The 19,048-nt window shown below is 37.6% G+C and overlaps 1 long non-coding RNA gene across 2 annotated transcripts in view; it reads left to right on the top strand.

Moving 5' to 3' along the window:
- Nucleotides 1-38: 38 nt before the first annotated feature.
- LOC112669532 (uncharacterized) overlaps nucleotides 39-19,048 on the top strand; it is a 52,129-nt gene continuing 33,119 nt past the window's right edge. For both annotated transcript variants that reach the window (XR_003142324.3, XR_003142323.3), the window contains exon 1: nucleotides 39-177. This is a non-coding gene — a long non-coding RNA (uncharacterized LOC112669532). The remainder of the gene's footprint in view (nucleotides 178-19,048) is intronic.

Here is a 19,048-nt window from a genome sequence, read left to right as displayed (position 1 = left end):
TGGAATGTTAGAAGCTCACAAAGCAATGGAATGTAAGAATCGGAATTCAGTCCAACACCTTCGCTGATGGTCTTGAACATTTTTAAAACACAGTAGGCTTTTAAGCTTAAGCCAGGGTGGATTGTAAAGGAAATACCAACCATGTGGTGAAACATCCCAAATGCCCTGCACCGTTTAGTAAGTCATTGGCTCTGTGAACTCATTATTGATGCTAGATCTGCCATTAATTTTAAAGTCTGTGTTTTGGGGAAAATTCATGAACACAATTATAAAGTAAACATTGAGAACATTTTGCCATTGTTATGATACTTATATGTTCATGATGCTACTTTCTCACTATTAGGACAGTAAGCACTTTGACAGTTATTTCTTCCCTTCCCTTCCCTTCCCTTCCCTTCCCTTCCCTTCCCTTCCCTTCCCTTCCCTTCCCTTCCTTTCCTTCCATACCCCTTCCTTCCCTTTCCCTTCCCTTCTCTTTCTCTTCCCTCCCTTTCCCTTTCCTTCTGCTTCCCCTCCCTACCTTTTCCTTCTATTCCCTTCCTTTACCCTCCATTTCACTTCCCCTCCCCTTCCCCTTCCCTCGTTTCTTTTAAGAAGTGGTTTAGCATTCGTATTCTAGTCCAGTAAGTTTTAGAGTGTGATGGGAAGCCCAAATTTACTTATCCAGTAAATTTCTAAAAGATAAGGACTCTTCTGATGCCCCATCCTATTTCCCATGCAGAGTAGATGTTTAGTAAGTATTTGTTGGAGTGAATGAATGAGGGGTGCCTGGGTTGCTCAGCTGGCTTTGTGTTCCACTTGGATTCAGCTCAGGTGGTCATCTCAGGGTCAAGGGATCCAGTCCCATGTTGGGCTCTGCACTCAGCCTGGAGTCTGCTTAAGATTCTCTCCCTCTCTCTCTGCTCTTGCCCCCCTGCTCGCATGCCCTCGCTCTCTCTCTCTCAAATAAATAAATCTTAAAAAAAAAAAAAAAGAATGAATGAGTGAGTGAATGAATAACGAAGACATGCATACTGTTTTTTATAGCATTTTATTTGGGGGTAAAAACCCAAAGCTTGAAAAGTACTATCATTTTTGCCATTCTTCACCTCTGGAATGCTTTTATACGCTAGCTAGAAATGCTTAGGCTGGCTGTAAGTTCAGCAAACTCTCTGATGTGATTTCCTAACATTGAGTACCAGTACCAAAGCCTGAAGCAGCCTCTTACTCCACTGAGTGTGCTGGGTGCCATCAGTGACTCCTGTTACAGAGATCCCTGAGAACGTGGTGATTTTAGGGAGGCTGATAGATTCTGAGCCTCCAAATTAAGCACCTAGAGAGACCCAAACTGGGTTGCTCCCTTAACGGGACTTCTCTGTGCACTAGCCCATTCAGCCCTAGGAACTTTCTGTGAACTTCATAGCTGACCTCTTTCTTTGCTTCCACTTAATCAGATCACATGTGACCTTTGGGAACATAGCACTTGGAAGTCGAAAAGACTACATGAAAGGATAAAAAAACACTTTTTGGGTACACTGCCTTCGGAGGCATATTAAAATCCCTTTGAATGCTGGTTTTTTTTTTCCTCATTGAAAATATCAAGTCTGTTTTCTATATAAACAGGCATTTCTTTTATCTTGGTGATATTGTTTTACATTCCAACCTTATGGCCTAAATATTTTATTTGTCTCAAAATCATTTTTTTTAACATGGGCTGATTATTTGAAACAATTTCGCTCATGTTGGAAAAGAATTGTTAGTGACCTTTCTTTCAACTGAGGAGGAAAACAAACATACAAATAGTATTTTTCTCCTGTATTATTTGCAATGGTTAGTCATACATACTTTCTCTGGGTTAGCATAACCTGCAATTGAAAGAGATGTGTGAAAATGACTTTTTTGAGTATATACCCCCATATAGCATTTGCATGAAGACTCTTGCCTAGCTCACCATCTTGAGGGAAAAAAATAATTTCAGGTTTTGGAAACTAAGAAAATGACTATATTAACTTCAAATCTTAAATGAAAGTGAATCAGATAAAAGCATGAGAGGGAATATATATATATATATGACTTTATTTATTTGAAAGAGAGAGAGACAGAGCATGAGCAGGCCAGAGGAGGCAGAGGGAGAGGGAGAAGCCGACTCCCACTGAGCAGGGAGCCCCACCTTAGCCCCATCCTAAGATCAGAGAATCATGACCTGAGCTGAAGGCGGTCACCTCACCAAGTGGGCCGTGCAGGTGCCCCATGAGAGGGATTATGAACCGAAGAGGATCCATATCTGTGAACTGGGTTTACTGTTCCATGGTGAAATTGCAAAGCAGGCACGACATCTGTCTTTGTCGTCCCTGGGGTTCTAAATATCTTGTCTTGTCCCTGTCTTGCTTCTTGCCCCTTTACTGCGTCCCCATGATCCCATTCTCTAGGGATGCCCTCTCATATCTTGGCCAATTATAATATACAGCAGAGGTTGGCAAGCTTTTAGGCCAAGATAGACTGCACTGCTATCGAGGTGGCTCTTCCTCTCCCCACTTCTGCTTGGAGTATTTTACTGGTAGAGTCTACACCTTCCTGAATACAATGCCTCACCATGAATCCACTTCTGCTCTCAGTTGCTCCTGTAAGCTGAAAGCTTGAATGGATAAGAGAAGAAAAGTGCCGGTGGAGGTGGAAGGATTTCGGCAGCTTGGAGGCTTCATCGCAATCCCTCTGTGCCAGATTCACAATCCACAGCACGGGGGCAATCTTAGGGCGTCTCTTATATTTCTAAAACGGGGGGGGGGGGGCGAGGGGGCTGACTGCCTACATTCTGGCAGCCAGATTTTACTCTTTTTTGACAGCTGGAGGCTTTAGCACTGTCTATCTTCTGCTTATTCGGAATTTCTCCTAGGTTGTGGAATAAGTTTAATTGCTGGCCCTCGTTTTTGGTCAGTGGCGTTAGAAATATATACTTACTCTGTCTTTCCAGCTACACTGCTGAGAAGTAGAGAGAGGAGCTGTTAATCACATTTAGAATATAATCCCAGGTCGTATTTCTTGCTCGTGGCATGCCTTCCTGTGCTAAAAGTGGCCCAGACCTGGGGACAGTGGACGTCTGCGATTGCACCCTCGCCCACAGCAGGTGCTCGTGGGACAGTATCTGCCCAGCAGACCGTATGGTCTTTCCAGAACTTGAATCGCACCATATAACGGTAGTTCTGCAAATAGAAATGGAATAATAACAATACATTTTAAATGAAGAATTAGCTATGAGCTATTCAGATGTTGCCACAGTGATGTCATTTACCTCAACATTTGGAGAGTTTATAAAAACTGTATTTGAAAAGCAGTTTTGGGACAACTGGGTGGCTCAACGATTGAGCGTCTGCCTTCAGCTCAGGTCATGATCCTGGGGTTCTGGGATTGAGTCCCACATTGGGCTCCCCGGAGGGAGCCTGATTCTCCTTCTGTGTGTCTCTCATGAATAAATAAATAAAATATTTAAAAAAGAAAAAGAAAAACAATTTTATCCTCTAAATGGCATGTTCTTAAATAAAGCTACCATAATCCAACTTTTATCATTAGATACTCAGAAACTCTGAGTAGATGTTGAATGTTCATGGCAGATTAAGAGGAAAGGGAATCCTTTGGAAGACTGACTGGTAGTAGAATCCGGACCTTGCTGAGCCAGACCCTTTCACCAGGAAAACTCGGTGCACTGGTCAACTTATTTCGAGATGACACCTAAATTTGGTTGTAGACATTTAAGGTGAGGAACAGAAGCACAATGTAAAGACACTTATCTGAGCTCACAGGTTAGTATCAGAGACTGGACTAGGCCCCAGGTGAATTGGGTACCTATCCAGTTTTCCTTTCCCATCCACGGCATCTAAATTTGGCACATGCATCTCTTGTATAATTCACTGAAGGCCCTTTGTCTCATACGTCCTCACATGTCCTCACAGAGCCAAGCACAGAGCCTTGGCCATGATGATAGCCCAAACAATATTTGCTGAGGAAGGTAGATCTACCAGAAGTGTTTCCTGACCTCCAGCATCTCATACTCCTTTGTTTGCTCTTGTACCTGTGTCAAGGCAAGACATGATGTCTCTTGATTATCCCCCCACAATTTTCTCCACAATACAAGCTGTCAAGGTCAATTATGTGTCACTTAGGTGTTTTAATCTTAGTACAGAAATGTTATTTTTCTTGCCAGCCTGGAAGAATTTCACAAGAATTTCAGAGACTGACTAAATGATTGCAGAATTTCTGCATTTCTGCCAAATTGCATTGAATAATAACAACAAAAATAAATAGCATTAGTCCAAAAGTCATGCAGGAGCAGGTTCAGGCAGAGAACAAAGCATGACATGTGTGAATTGGCCAACTAACATGGTTCTCACAACACCGGCTCTATTGTCAGCAATGATAAAACCTGAGAAAAGGCCTTGGCAAGTATACTGTACATTTATTTGTTTTTGAGCTTTGATAATAGGTTGGCTGTGATGTGATCTTTATTACACCGTGCAATGTAAAATGCAGCTTGTTTTTAAAAGCCATTGCCAGTGACTGACAGATATTTATTTCAATGGCATCCAGTGATCTGAACGTCTCATGTCATTCTGTACTTGCTCACTTTTCCATGAATAACTTACCATGTAAAGAGACGTGTTTGGACTTAGTTGAACTCATTATATAACTCCAGGTTAGTGAGGGATGTCTTGGAAGGCTAGGGAAGAACTGTTGTGTCTCTAAGACAATTAACTGCGTTTCCGCTCTTGACTTAACTCTCACCGTATGAGACAGCCAAAGCACTTCATTTAGCCAGAAATATCCAACAGACCAGCATCCACAAGTTTGTTCTGAGGCATTTTTGCTTAAGGTCAACCAATTATAATGGCTTCTCTGGTTGTAGGGGGTTTTATGTATTATTTTGTTTGTAAAATGAGAAGTATGCAGACCTCCAGTTTTGTAAAAACATACAGGGCTAAACATATCAAAGTCAGAATCCCAGATTGCTTATGAACTATTTCTTCACTGAATTTCCCCCCCTGGAGAGTCAGGGAAGTTACCTTTTTGAAGCATTTTAATGGAAAGCCTCTCGGGAAAATCAAGAGTAATGGGTCATTTCCAATTTGATGGGTTTTCATTTAATTAGGTCACATTAATCTTTAAAATTTAGTTTATATTATTGCACTGAGGGGTTACAAATTGATAAGGAAGAGAGAAAAGGCAGTTATCAGAAGAAAAATGCATTATCTAGGAGGAGCACAGTAGTGGGCGAAGGGAGGCTGAGTGAGGCATGGTCCAGTGACATTGAAAGAATGGAGAAGATTGAGTCATTTGTCCTGTTTGTATTTCTTCAGATAACAGGAAGCTCTATTCCAGTGATTCAAGACTAGTAGCCATGTCCTCTTAGGCTAGCAAGTATTTAAAAAAATTTGAACTGGAATGCATTTAGGTGGACCATGCTCCTTCTAGTGCCCCAAGCTCTTATCCAATAGCCTTATGTCTAGGTCCTGAAAACCCTTGAGCTGGGGAACTCAAATCTACCAGACTCGATCTGTGTGTAGAGCTCTCCTGCTCCATGTGGCGCTGGGGTTTCAGACAGTCCAGTGAATACCCCATTAAAATTTTTGAAAATTAAGGTTAGTCTATAAAAAGTGGATCGATGTCCGGGAATCATTCTAAACTTCTGCAGGTCAGAGAAGGAATTAGCAAGTCCACAACTGTGTTCACCTCCAAGGCTGTGGTCCTTGATCACAGACCTTCCACAGTTAAGCCACATTTCTTCTGCTTCCTTTGCACCTTTCAACAAAAAGATGTCTTTTTTGTCCACCTTTCATCAAACCCAGTTTTCCCTCAGCCTTTTCTCTTCCCTGTCGCAAATATTTACTATGATATAAATGTGTTTTTTAAATGACAAAATATAAGCAAAGTTTCAAGTCAATTCTATTTTTAAAAATTTCCTAAAGTTTAGTGGGTACTCACCAACTAGAAATACTCATTGCCCTGTATTTCAAGATCATACATTTTTCTTAAAGATTTTATTTATTCATGAGAGACACAGAGAGAGAGAGGCAGAGACACAGGCAGAGGGAGAAGCAGGCTCCCTGCATGCAGCCTGATGTGGGACTTGATCCCGGGACTCCAGGATTATAACCTGAGCGAAAAGCAGATGCTTAACCCCTGAACCACCCAGGTGCCCTCAAGATTGTATGTTTATATGCACACCACACCCATATTCACAAATAAACTTCATTGGGGCAGGATCCATGTGTCTGGTTCATTTTTAAAAATTTCTATCACCTAGTTCTAGAGCTCAATAGGCAAGTTATATTTGTTGAATGAATGAATACACAAAACCCTCTTAATGCTCAAAATCCCACTTTTAGTGTTTCTTTTGGTTTACAGCTTTTATTTACTTTTTTTAAGATAGAAAATTATTCTAAGAGTGATAATATTTGAGCTCTATAATTTTCCTAGAACTTCTTAGTGATGAAGGATTGAGTTTGGAGGACGTTACACATTTGAACAACAGAAGTAAGGGGACACTGAAGGGGTAAGAATGAAAAGCAGTAAAGAGAAGAATGGAGAAAGCCAATCTTGCAATTCCAAAAAATATCTATTTCATCTCAGGGTGACCTTGATATAGCTCCAGCTCACTATAGATACTCCATTTATTTTGAATGAATTCATGAGGAAATGAAAATGTAAATGAATATGCATATATAACAAAGCATGATTGATCTCTCTGGAGTCATTACAGCCCATTTACCTAGTCATGGAACAAAAGAAGCCTCCTGTCATGGCCAGATCGCCTCTAAAGTAACAAAAACTGCCACTTTATTTCTTTTGAAGAGAAAACAGGATCCAGCCATATGCTGTGAAGACAGACTTGTCTGATCCACCATGCTTCAGAGTCACTCCCAGCTTGAGTGTGTGTGTGTGTGTGTGCCTTTTGAAAAAGATTGCTTCTTCTTTGCTTTAATTTCTATAGCATGCCAATCTATGTTTTTCTAAGGGATAGACAATTGAGCTTTTGTTTTATTATAAAATGAAATTCACTGGTTTCTTTCAGATATTTTCTAATATTGAGGTTTTGTAAAACAGCAGCTTTATTTAGATATAATTTGCATACCATATAATCCACCCACTTAACCATTCAATGGTTTTTAGATATATTTGCAGAACTATATAATTATCAACATAGTCAACTTTTAGAACATTCCTGGCACCACGAAAAGAAATCCCAGTCCCTTAGCACTTAATTACTCCTTCTTTGCCCCCAAATTCTCTAGGCCCAGGCAACCAGTGACTTACTTTTTGTCTCTACAGATTTGGGTATAATTTTATACAAACTATATAATTCGTATAATTCCATATAAATGGAATCATACTACATGTGGTCTTTTCTGATTGGTTTACTTAGCATAATGTTTACAAAGTATCCATGTTGTAGCATGTACCCATACTTCATTTATTTTTAATGAGAAAATACCATCTCATTGTATGGACATGTCACATTTGTTTTTCCATTCATCAGTAATGAACATTTGGATGGTTTCTACTTTTTGACTATTATGAATATAGCTGTTGTAAATATACATTAAAGTTTTTTGCATGGATTTATGTTATATTTCTCTTGGGTTCACCAAAGAGTGGCAGTGATGGGTTGTATGGAAACCCTATGTTTAACATTTGGGGAATGTTTTCTAAAGCGACTGTACCACTTTGCATTCCTTTTTTTTTTTTTAATTTTATTTATTTTTTAAAATTTATTTTATTTATTTATTTATTTATTTATTTATTTATTTATTTACCACTTTGCATTCCTATCAGCAATGTATGAGTGCTGAGATTTCTCGCATCCTCACCAGTGCTTTTTATTATCTTTTAGTGATATCTTTTGTGGTTTTGAATTGAAAATTCCTGAGGCTGAGCTGCTTTTCTTATTTGCTTATTCATCACTTGTGTATTTTCTTTGAAGAGATGTTTATTCAGATCCTTTGCCCACTTTTGAATGGGGTTATCTGGTGTTTTGTCGTTGTTGTTGTTATTGAGTTGTAAGAATTCTTTTTATATTCAAAACCTCTTAATATAACATATATATGACGTGCAAATATTATCTTCCATTCTTGAGAATGTGCTGGTTTTTCTCTTTCTCAGTGATATCTTTGAAACACCAAGTTTTTAATTTTGTTGAAGTATAATTTATTTTCTGTTTGTATGTTTGTGCTTTTGGTGTCATATCTAAGAAACTACCACCTAATCTAAGGTCACAAAAATTTATTTCTATATTTTTTCTAAAATTTCTATAGTTTTAGCTCTTACATTCAGGTCTTTAATTCATTTTTGAATTTTTATATGTGGTATGAGGCAGGAGTTCACATTTTTTTTTTCTATATGAACATTTAGTTTCCCAGTATCATTTGTTGCATTATTTTTTTTAAAGATATTATTTATTTATTTGAGAAACAGTGAGAGAGAGAGAGAGAGAGAGAGTATGAGTTGGGGTGGGGGGGGCAAAGGGAGGAGAAAGAGAAGCAGACTCCCTGGTGAATAGGGATTCCCAATGCCAGGCTCAATCCCAGGATCCTGGGATCATGACTTGAGCTGAAGGCAGACACTTAATGGACTGAGCCACCCAGATGCCCCCATTTGTTGCATTATTGTTCACTATTATTGAATTGTCTTGGCAACATTGTCAAAAAAACAAATTTACCAAAATGTGGAAGTTTATTTCTGTTTCATACATTTGGGGTTCTATTGTTAGGTGTATATAGTTGCTATGACTTCTTGATAGATTATTCCTTTAATAATTATATAATGCTCTTCATTATCTCTTACAGCAATTTTTGTTTAAATTTTATTTTTTTCATTGTTAATATAATCACTCCAGATCTTCTTTTGGCTATTGTCTGAATAAAATATTTCTTTCCATCTTTTTATATCAACTTATGTCTTTAAATCTAAAGTGAATTTCTTCTACACAGAATATAGTTTGATCATTTAAAATATTCATTCTATTAATCTCTGCTTGTTAAATGAAGAGCTTAATCCATTTACATTTAATATAGTTACTAAAAAGGGGCTCTGAACTTCTGTCACTTTGCTCCTTATTTTCCCCTAAGAAAATATCCCTAGATATTTTCTTGTATGCTATTTTAAGTCTTTTGTGTCATTTTTTACCATAAGTTTTGAGTTATTTTCTTAGTAATAACATCTCAATTATATTATTCCAGTTGAAATTAATAACAATTTAGGTTCTTTTTTTAAGATTTTATTTATTTATTCATGAGACACACACACACACACACAGAGGCAGAGGCAGAGACATAGGCAGAAGGAGAAACAGGCTCCCTGTGGGGAGCCCAATGTGGGACTCTATCTCAGGCCTCTTGGATCACGCCCTGAGCCAAAGGCAGACGTTCAACCACTGAGCCACCCAGGCGCCCCATAACAATTAAGTTTCAATAGTATACTAAAGCTTTACTATTATAAATAGCTCTGTTTCCATAGTTATGCTATTGTTATAAATCTGTATTCATTGTGTACCCAATTTAGATTTATAATTATTGGTTTATTCAATTGTCTTTTAAATCATTTAGGAAAAAAGATAAGTAATATATCAAAATACATTAATACTTAATTTTATATTTACCCATGTAATTACCCTCGCTGGTACTCTATTTACTCATGTGAATTAGAATTATTTTCTAGTGTCCTTTCATTTCCACCAAAAGAACTTCCTTTAGCATTTCTCCTAGAGCAGCAATAAACTCTCTTGGTGATCATGCCATGTCTCTGTATAAATCTTTTTGATAGCTTCTCATTGCTCTTAGAAGAGTAACAAAAATCCTTAATATAACATAGAAATGCTTTAATGTTCTGATTTCTGCTCATTTCTCTTGTCCCATCTGAACCTGCTCTTTCCCTCACTATCTGAGTTATACTGGCATGTTTTCAATCCTCCTAATCCAACATGATCCTTTCCAACATAAGGTCTTTGCACATGCTTTCCTCTACCTGAAAAGTTCTCTCCTTCTCATGTCACAAAACAAATAAAAAAAGCTCTTTATCTAGTTAATGCCTATTACATCTTCAGATCTTGGCTTAAATACCTCCTCTTTAGGAAAGCCTTGTGGATAACCAGTCGAAGTCAGCTTCCTCTGCCATCTGTCTATGGAGCACAACTTCCCTTTTCTTTAGAGTCCTTATGATACTTTTAAGTTGCATGTTCTTTAATTAAAGTAATTATTTGATTAAGAATGTATACATTATTCATTATTCAGTACACTGTAAGCTTTAAAGATTTATTTATTTATTTATTCATGAGAGACACAGAGAGGGAGGCAGAGACATAGGCAGAGAGAGAAGCAGGATCTCCACAGGGAGCCTGATGCGGGACTGGATCCCAGGCCCCTGGGATCACGACCTGAGCCAAAGGCAGACGCTCAACTGCTGAGTCACCCAGGTGCCTCCACTGTAAGCTTTTTAAGAGGAAGCCCTGCTTTGTATTTGCTGGCTGTTGTTTTCGCTCTGTCTAGTACAATATGTACCACGTACTCAAATTTTTGCTTATTGAAGCAATTAATGAAAGAATAACCTGCCAAGAAGGTTTATGTATTATGTCATTCAATCATCCATCATTTGAGGTAAGTAATATCCTCTCCAAGTTAAAGTTGGGAAAAATACAGTTTATAAAGATTAAATAGCTTGTCCAAATTAAAACAACTACTCCTGTAGAGTCAGGATTCAAAGCTAGGTCTCTCTTACGACAAACCTATACTTTCAATCGAACTGTCACACTACTTTAATCTATTCAGGGTGAATCTGTACTCTATTTAAGGAAAGCTCTTAGTAGAAATAGCTAATATAGCAAAGAGGAGATGACTGTGATTCATGAGGGAAATGCAGGATGAACCATGAAGGGGATGTCACAAACCCACTCAGGGTGATAGCAAGCTTTAGAAATAAGGTAAGGCTATGAACCATTTTCCAAACTTCTCAGTGAAGGAAAGAAATGGCTCAAAGGTTGGTGGAAGACATTAATGAGAAGGGGAAAGAAGTGTTAGAGATAAATAGTACAAATCCCTAAATAGAGTGGTTTAGGAAGTACATGCAGGCTGATCTGAGTGAGGTGCCAGGAAATAAAGAACATTATAGAAATTGACTGACAAAGAGAAATTGGAGCCCTAATGAATTTTGGCCTATTTGATGTCACTAGTTGCAGAGTAGTAGACAGAGGACTTGGCTCATTTGTCTTGGGGATGATGAGAGGCCTGAGTTTATTTGTCCTGTGAAGGTACAACTTCAGGACCTTTAGTATGATAACATAGCCTGGATGGTAGTGAGCCAGAAGGCACACACACATACAAGTAATTAGAAGATATGACAATTGGGGTGGCCACAATCCTACAAACATTTTAAGTGTATTTAAATCCAAACTATGTCTATGTAATGCACAGAATTTCCAACAATTTATTTTTCCTATTGTTAGGATGTGCATTCTCTTAAGAAACTGGAAGGTAGGGGATCCCTGGGTGGCGCAGCGGTTTAGCGCCTGCCTTTGGCCCAGGGCGCGATCCTGGAGACCCCGGATCGAATCCCACGTCGGGCTCCCGGTGCATGGAGCCTGCTTCTCCCTCTGCCTGTGTCTCTGCCTCTCTCTCTCTCTCTCTCTGTGTGACTATCATAAATAAATAAAAATTTAAAAAATACTTTAAAAAAAAAGAAACTGGAAGGTAGTGAGATTAGTGAAAGTTGATTTTTGTAAATACCTGTGTGGAAATAATGGGAACTGAAGAAAATAGAATGACATCTCCAAGACAAATGGCCAGTTAGAGATGTATTTGTTAAGCCAGGAGGAAGAGCCTGGTAAAGAAGAATTCAGGAAGCTAGGAGTGTGGTGACAAGGAAAGCCAAGACAGGGAGCAGCTGACTAAGAGAAAATTAAAGAGTGAAGGGTTTAGTACAACTGATTCAAGTTTTGTGGAAAAAGATGATAACTGACAAATTCTTTCATTTGTTTATTAAATCCTTTTTTAATGGAGGATACACTTTCCTAATTGTATCCATATTTCAAAATGTGATTTGGAATCCAATACAATTTTTATAGCCATTTTCATCCCTCACATGCAATTAAACAATTTAGCTCAATCCTTGGTATGAAACATTCCAATTTATTCTACTATCAAATATAAAACAAACAACAAAAACCATCCACTGCCCTCCTCCCCCAAAGGAAATTTCTAGTGGAATTTTTCATCGTAGACATCTACTCTGTATCCTATCAGTGAGAAGATTAAAGATAATGGGGTATTGTTTGGAAAAACATTATGTTCCCCAGTTAACTTTATGATATTTAAAATTTTAAAGATTGTATTTGGTCACTGTGTGTGTTGTGTGTAGTGGATAATTTCTGTTTATACTCTCCCCTTTCAAAGAATAAAGAAAGGTAATAACAATCATAAGACATTGGAGGAAAATACAATTCAGTTTGATTCAATCCCTATGACCTATAATATAGCACACAGGGTCATAGAATGGAAAAAATAAACCATTTCCCACTCCCACAATAATTTGAAAATAAATTCTCCTATAACTAGGTAAACTTGAAGAATATCTAGCCCTGTAGGTCTATAATCAGAAGAATGGGTTCTAGAATAGTTTAAAATTGAGATCATGTCTACAAATCCAAAGCATCAAATACTGTTGTCAGGAATATAGTGGTAAAAGCAAATATATATTATATATATATATATATATATATATATATATATATATATATATATATATTCCCAGTTCTCTTTACTGATCATGGCAGCCAACTATAAATTCTCTGGTCCCTTTCCTGCCTGTTCATTTTCCCCAACATACTGCATTTTAATACCGTAAGAACTTGTTCCATTTAAGCTCTAATTCTAGGCATAGTCCTTTGTCATTCTCAAATCTCATGATGTGATGAATACTACACCATTGAAAAGATCCTCATTAAGGGATAATAGTTCTACTCTTGAATTTGTAGAGGAAATTATTATAAACATATTTGAATATGACTTGAATGAGGTTTGAGGCATGAAGTTTTAACTTTATACTTAATTCAAATAGCTTTTACACACATATAGCAAGTGTTTTTGAACTGCAAAAAAAGGCATTCCTGAAAGATAGTGCTAGGTTAGCTAATTTTTACTAAGATAAAAACATGAGACTGGAAACAACATTTAAGACATCATCAAAAATAAGTATTTGTTTTTTTCAGTCTAAAAGGTTACACGGCTTAAGTATGCTTTCCCATTTAAGCAGTAATTAATAACAGTTTGTTATTTATTAGACCATGTCAAATGGAAAATTAGGGGAAAAATAAACAGTATTCATGCAAATTATTTGAAATGGTAAAGTGATGCATTTCTTGCATTTTCCATCAAGATTTTATTATCAGTTTCCATTATCTGTAGTTGACTTGTTCAGACTCAGACTCTAAGCTCAATGGTCTAAATTTGTTGACCATCAGTCCTACTCTAGTGTTGCAAGACTTCTTGACACTACACTAGAATGTGGATACCAGATGTTAAAAATGAATTGAAGAATTAACTTAATTGATCCTTAATAATAGCCACAGTGTATTTAATAACTCTTGATAAATGGGCCTCAGTCCTTCCTTCATGTGTAATGAAGAGTTACTATGCCAGAACTGTAGGTGATATTAACCGGTAAGCTGTCCCAGGTCTTCACTTCATCTACACCAACTGTAAGCAATCTACATATTCAGATTAATTAATGAGCTCTGGAATCACATTATCTTCCCCCGTGCTCCAGCCTTGTTCTCTGTGCTGAGGCTGGAGTGAAACACTGGAAGCTTTTGAACATGCCATACATCCTCTGATCTTTCTCTATGGTACTCCCTCTGCCCCATAATGTCCTACTCCTTTTTTTTTTTTTTTTCACACTGCTCTTTGTTTTTGTTTGTTTGGTTGGTTGGTTGGGTTTGCCTTTTTTTTTTTTTCCTTTCTCACACTGCTCTTTGATTCCTCCCATTTCCTGTCTCCACTCTTCCTAATTTCCCATCTTTCATCTGTGCTCTCAGAGCCTATATTATGACAAAATCCTACCCTATGCCCCCAGATGTTCTCAGAATTTTCCCTCCATCCCTTAAAGAAATCCAGGATCTACCCTGATTTTTTTTTTCTTTCATGCTGCCCTTTGAAGTCAATGTTTCCTGATCTACTCAAGGGCCAGGAGAGGGAATGGCATTCTGAGCTCTTCAATGCCACTTGTGAAAGAACTGTTCTTCTGTCTCTATGTAAAACTGCATTCTAAATTAATACTACCTGACTTTTCCTGTCTTTCATCCTTCGTATTGTCACAAAGCTGTCCACCTTTAGTCATGCTGCTACAATTAAGACATAAGCTCAAGACATTAGCACCTAGGCCATAATAATCTTCTATAGCCCATGTTGTACCACCAAACTGGCTGGTTTCAATATTCCTATGGCCAAAGTGGCCAAGAGGTCAGCATCTAGGTCCTTGAGCATCATCAGGATTCTTGATCTTCACCTTTGCCTTCTTTCAACCTCCTAAACTCTTTGATGCTTATATCATAAAACTTAAACTCTTCTATGACTATTTCCTATCCATCTGTCTCATATTCTGATGTTCACTCTAATTGCTCATTGTCCTTTTCAGGCCTCCAGTTTCTATATCTTTCAATTATCCCTACTCTATCGATATATTATTATATACTTAAACTACCTCATTCCCTTCCTTCTTAGTGTGTGATGATTTATTAGTTGCATATAACACCTAATGTTCATCACATTATGTGTCCTCCTTAATGCTTATCACCAAATTACCCCTTCCCCCACCCATCTCCCCACCATCAACCCTTAGTTTGTTTCCTATGGTTGAGTCTCATGGTTTTTCCTCCTCTCTCCTGATGACTTCCCATTCAGTTTTCCCTCCCTTACCCTATGATCCTCTGTGCTGTTTCTTATATTCCACATGTGAGTGAAGCCATATAATTGTTTTTCTCTGACTTATTTCACTCAGAAAATACCCTCCAGTTCCATCCATGTCAATGTAAATGTTAAGTATTCGTTCTTTCTGATGGCTGAGTAATATTCCATTGTATGTATTATATACCACATCTTCTTTATCCATTCATATGTCAATGGACATCTCAGCTCTTTCCACAGTTTGGCTACTGTGGACATGCTATTATGAACATTGGGGTGCAGGTGCCCCTTCAGGTCACTACATTTGTATCTTTGGTGCAAATATTCAGTCGTGCAATTACTGAATCATAAGGTAGCTCTATTTTTAACTTCTAGGGGAACCTCCATACTGTTTTCAAGAGTGGCTCAACCAGCTTGCATTCCCACCAACAGTGTGGGAGGGTTCCTCTTTCTCTGCATTCTCACCAATGTTTGTTGTTTCCGGTCTTGTTAACTTTAGCCATTCTGTCTGGTGTAAGGTGGAATCTCACCGTGATTTTGATTTGCATTTCCCTGATGGCAAGTGATATGAAACATTTTTTCATGTGTCTATTGGCCATTTGTATGTCTTCTTTAGAGAAATGTCTGTTCATGCCTTCTGCCTATTTCTTGACTGGATTATTTGTTTTTTGGGTGTTGAGCTTGATAAATTCTTTATAGATTTTGGATGCTAGAGCTTTATCCAATCTATCATTTGCAAATATCTTTTCCCATTCCATAAGTTGCCTTTTAGTTTTGTTGATTATTTTCCTTTTCTGTGCAGAAGATTTCTATTTTGATGAAGCCCCAATAATTCATTTTTGCTGTTGTTTCCCTTGTCTTTATAGGCGTGTCTTCCACAAAGTTGCTGTGGCTGAGTTCAAAGAAGTTGTTGCCTATGTTCTCTAGGATTTTGATAGATTCCAGTCTCACATTTAGATCTTCCCCCTATTTTGAATTTATTTTTGGGTGTGGTATAAGAAAGTGGTCCAGTTTCATTCTTCTGCATGTGGCTGTCCAATTTTTCTAACACCACTTGTTTAAGAGACTGTCTTTTTTCCATTAGATATTCTTCCCTGCTTTGTCAAAGATTATTTTACCATAAAGTTGAGGGTCCATTTCTGGGTTCTCTATTCTGTTCCATTGATCAACGTGTCTGTTTTTGTGCCAGTACCATACTGTCTTGATGATTACAGCTTTGTAATATAGCTTGAAGTTGGCATTGTGATGCCCCTAGCTTTGGTTTTCTTTTTCAACATTCCTCTGGCTATTCAGGGTCTTTTCTGATTCCATACAATTTTTGAAAGATTTTTAAAAAGATTTTATTCATTTATTCATGAGAAACACACAGAGACAGAGAGAGAGAGAGGCAAAGACATAAGCAGAGGGAGAAGCAGGCTCCCTGCAGGGAGCCCGATGGAGGACTCAATCCTAGGACCCCAAGATCATGCCCTGAGCCAAAGGCAGACACTCAAACCCTGAATCACCAGATGTCTCTGATTCTATACAACGTTAGGATTATTCATTCCAACTCCGAGGAAAATGTCAATGGTATAATGATAGGGATTGCATTGAATGTGTAGAGTGCTCTGGGTAGCATAGACATTTTAACAATATTTAATCTTCTAATCCATGAACATGGAATGCTTTTCCATGTCTTTGTGTCTTCCTCAATTTAATTCATAAGTATTCTATAGGTTTTAGAGTATAGATAATTTACCTTTTTGATTAGGTTTATTCCTATGTATCTTATAGTTTTTGGTGCAATTGTAAATGGGATCTATTCCTTAATTTCTCTTTCTTCTATATCATTAGTGTATAGAAGTATAACTGAGTTCTATGCATTGATTTTATATCCTGACACATTGCTGAATTGCTGTATGGATTCTATCAATTTTGGAGTGGAGTCTTTGGGTTTTCCACACAAAGTATCATTTTATCTGAGAAGAGTGAGAATTTGACTAAATACAGCATCCTTTCTCAATTAAAACTCTCCAAAGTACAGGGACAGAGGGAACATACCTCAATATCATAAGAGCCATCTACAAAAGGCCCACAGTGAATATCATTCTCAATAAGGAAAAACTGAGAACTTTTCCCCACAGGTGAGGAACATGATAGGGATGCCCACTCCTACCACTTTTGTTCAATATAGTACTAGAAATTCTAGCCTCAACAATCAGACAACAAAAAGAAATAAAAGGCACTTTAAAAAAATACATTGATGATTTATAAATGTTCAAATTGGGTTAAAGTTTATGGAGATGGAATATTGTACAACAGTTAATCTGAGATTGATACTAATGGATTCAAATCCTGACCCCAACTGTTATGAGCCTGTTGGATTTGGGGCAAGTCACTTGCAGTAGTTCTCTGCCTTTAACATGGGAATTATAATAGTACCTGTATCATAGGATGATTGTTAGGAGTAGATCAAGTTAGTTAACACATGTAAAGTGTTTTTAAGGGCATCTGGTGTAAAGTGAATTGCTATATCAGTGTTAGCTATTATTATCCACATGTGGAAGCTATGCAAGCTGGTTGAAGATCAGGCTTAGAATTCAAAATAGTCTTGATAAACTATCATACTTTTCATCAGGAGACAATATAGTTTGCTTGCTGGAATTCATTATAATAAATATCTGTGATGAGCTGCATAACATTGCTTTGTGATGGAGATCTTGCTCTTTGGGGGACTGAATCATGTTGAAGCCTGTCTTCTAGTATTTGAAGTTGCCCTCCTTGATTTGGAAGCAGGAATAAAGGCTATTGCCAAAGTAATTCCATATAGACATGTATCCTCTTCCAAACAAGTGTAAAGTTTCTTTTAGAAAAGCATAAGGGTTATAATCCACATGACATAATTTTCAAGATACTATGTTAGCACCCCAGTAAGCCAGGAAATCAATCTTCCAGCCACCACAACCCTCTAGGAAACATCTGTTGGACCATTTGCCATGAGAAAGAATGAAAGTAGGCCTAGGCCCCTGGCTTAGCAGGGGAGTTCCATCTGGAAGGGTTGATGGAGGCAGCCTGTGAGCTTGGGAATGGTAGCTCTCTCCAGGCTTTTGACACCATAGAAGGGACACAGAAGGCGGTTTGGACAATGGTAGGGTCTTATATTGACCAGTCCTCCAAATTATCCAACTACTGGAAATAGTTATTGTTTAAAACCTATTAAGCTAATGCCCTACCCCACGTTTTTTGAACTCTGGAAGACCTAGGGTTGTCCATTGAACATGCAGTGTTTTACAAAATTTGATCTCAATTATTTATAGTCTAATAATTGATCTTCTAAGTTAAAATTGGACATACTCAGCAGTCAGGTACATGAAGCAATGCTAGATTTTGAAGTGTGTGATAAATAAAGAAAACTAAAGATGGATTCAACTTGACCTTGGAAGTGAGTAACTCACAAAAAGGGGAGGGGTCCTGGGAACCAAAAGAGACAGCTTGACAGCAGACAGAAAACGATTTAGCACTCAGACAGAGAAGAAAATTGAGATCCATAACTATGGCCAAAAGATACAACCCAGAAGAAATGCTTCGAAATGAGAGCTACAGGACAGGCTGGATTACATAGACTTTTCCCATCACAAGATGTAAGCTAATCTACTTTGCTAAAAACAAACACATTTTACCCCTGAGAGTGTATTAAGTGCTCAGAAAAGGGTCTGGGACTTAATTTGTAAGACACATTTCATCAGATATTTAGAATTTTCGCTGTAGAATTCCTGGTCTCTAGTGTTTTTTATTTTCTGATTCCTGAGAGATAATCAGAACCATATTCACTCAGTGAGCAAGTTGCAGCCTAATATTTTCCTAATCCTTATATTACTCAATAAGTAAACTCTCATATATCAAGATTTTTTTTCTAAATAAAGGCTTCAAGGAATTTAACAACAAACCACCCCACAATACTATTTTTATAAATTTTTTAAAATGGTTTAAACAAGCTAGGAAATCCTTTATCCATTGCCCTTGTGAAATGGAAGTGATAACAATTGCACCTGTTTTTCTGAAATGGGACTTATTATGTTTTCAACTTTAAAACTCTGAAGAACATATTAATTGTTCAGTAAGACTTTATTGAGTGCTGACTGTGTAGCCAA

The sequence above is a fragment of the Canis lupus genome, chromosome 25 (assembly GCF_003254725.2).
Source record: "Canis lupus dingo isolate Sandy chromosome 25, ASM325472v2, whole genome shotgun sequence".
Taxonomy (NCBI): domain Eukaryota; kingdom Metazoa; phylum Chordata; class Mammalia; order Carnivora; family Canidae; genus Canis; species Canis lupus.
This window is presented reverse-complemented; position numbering and strand designations above follow the sequence as displayed.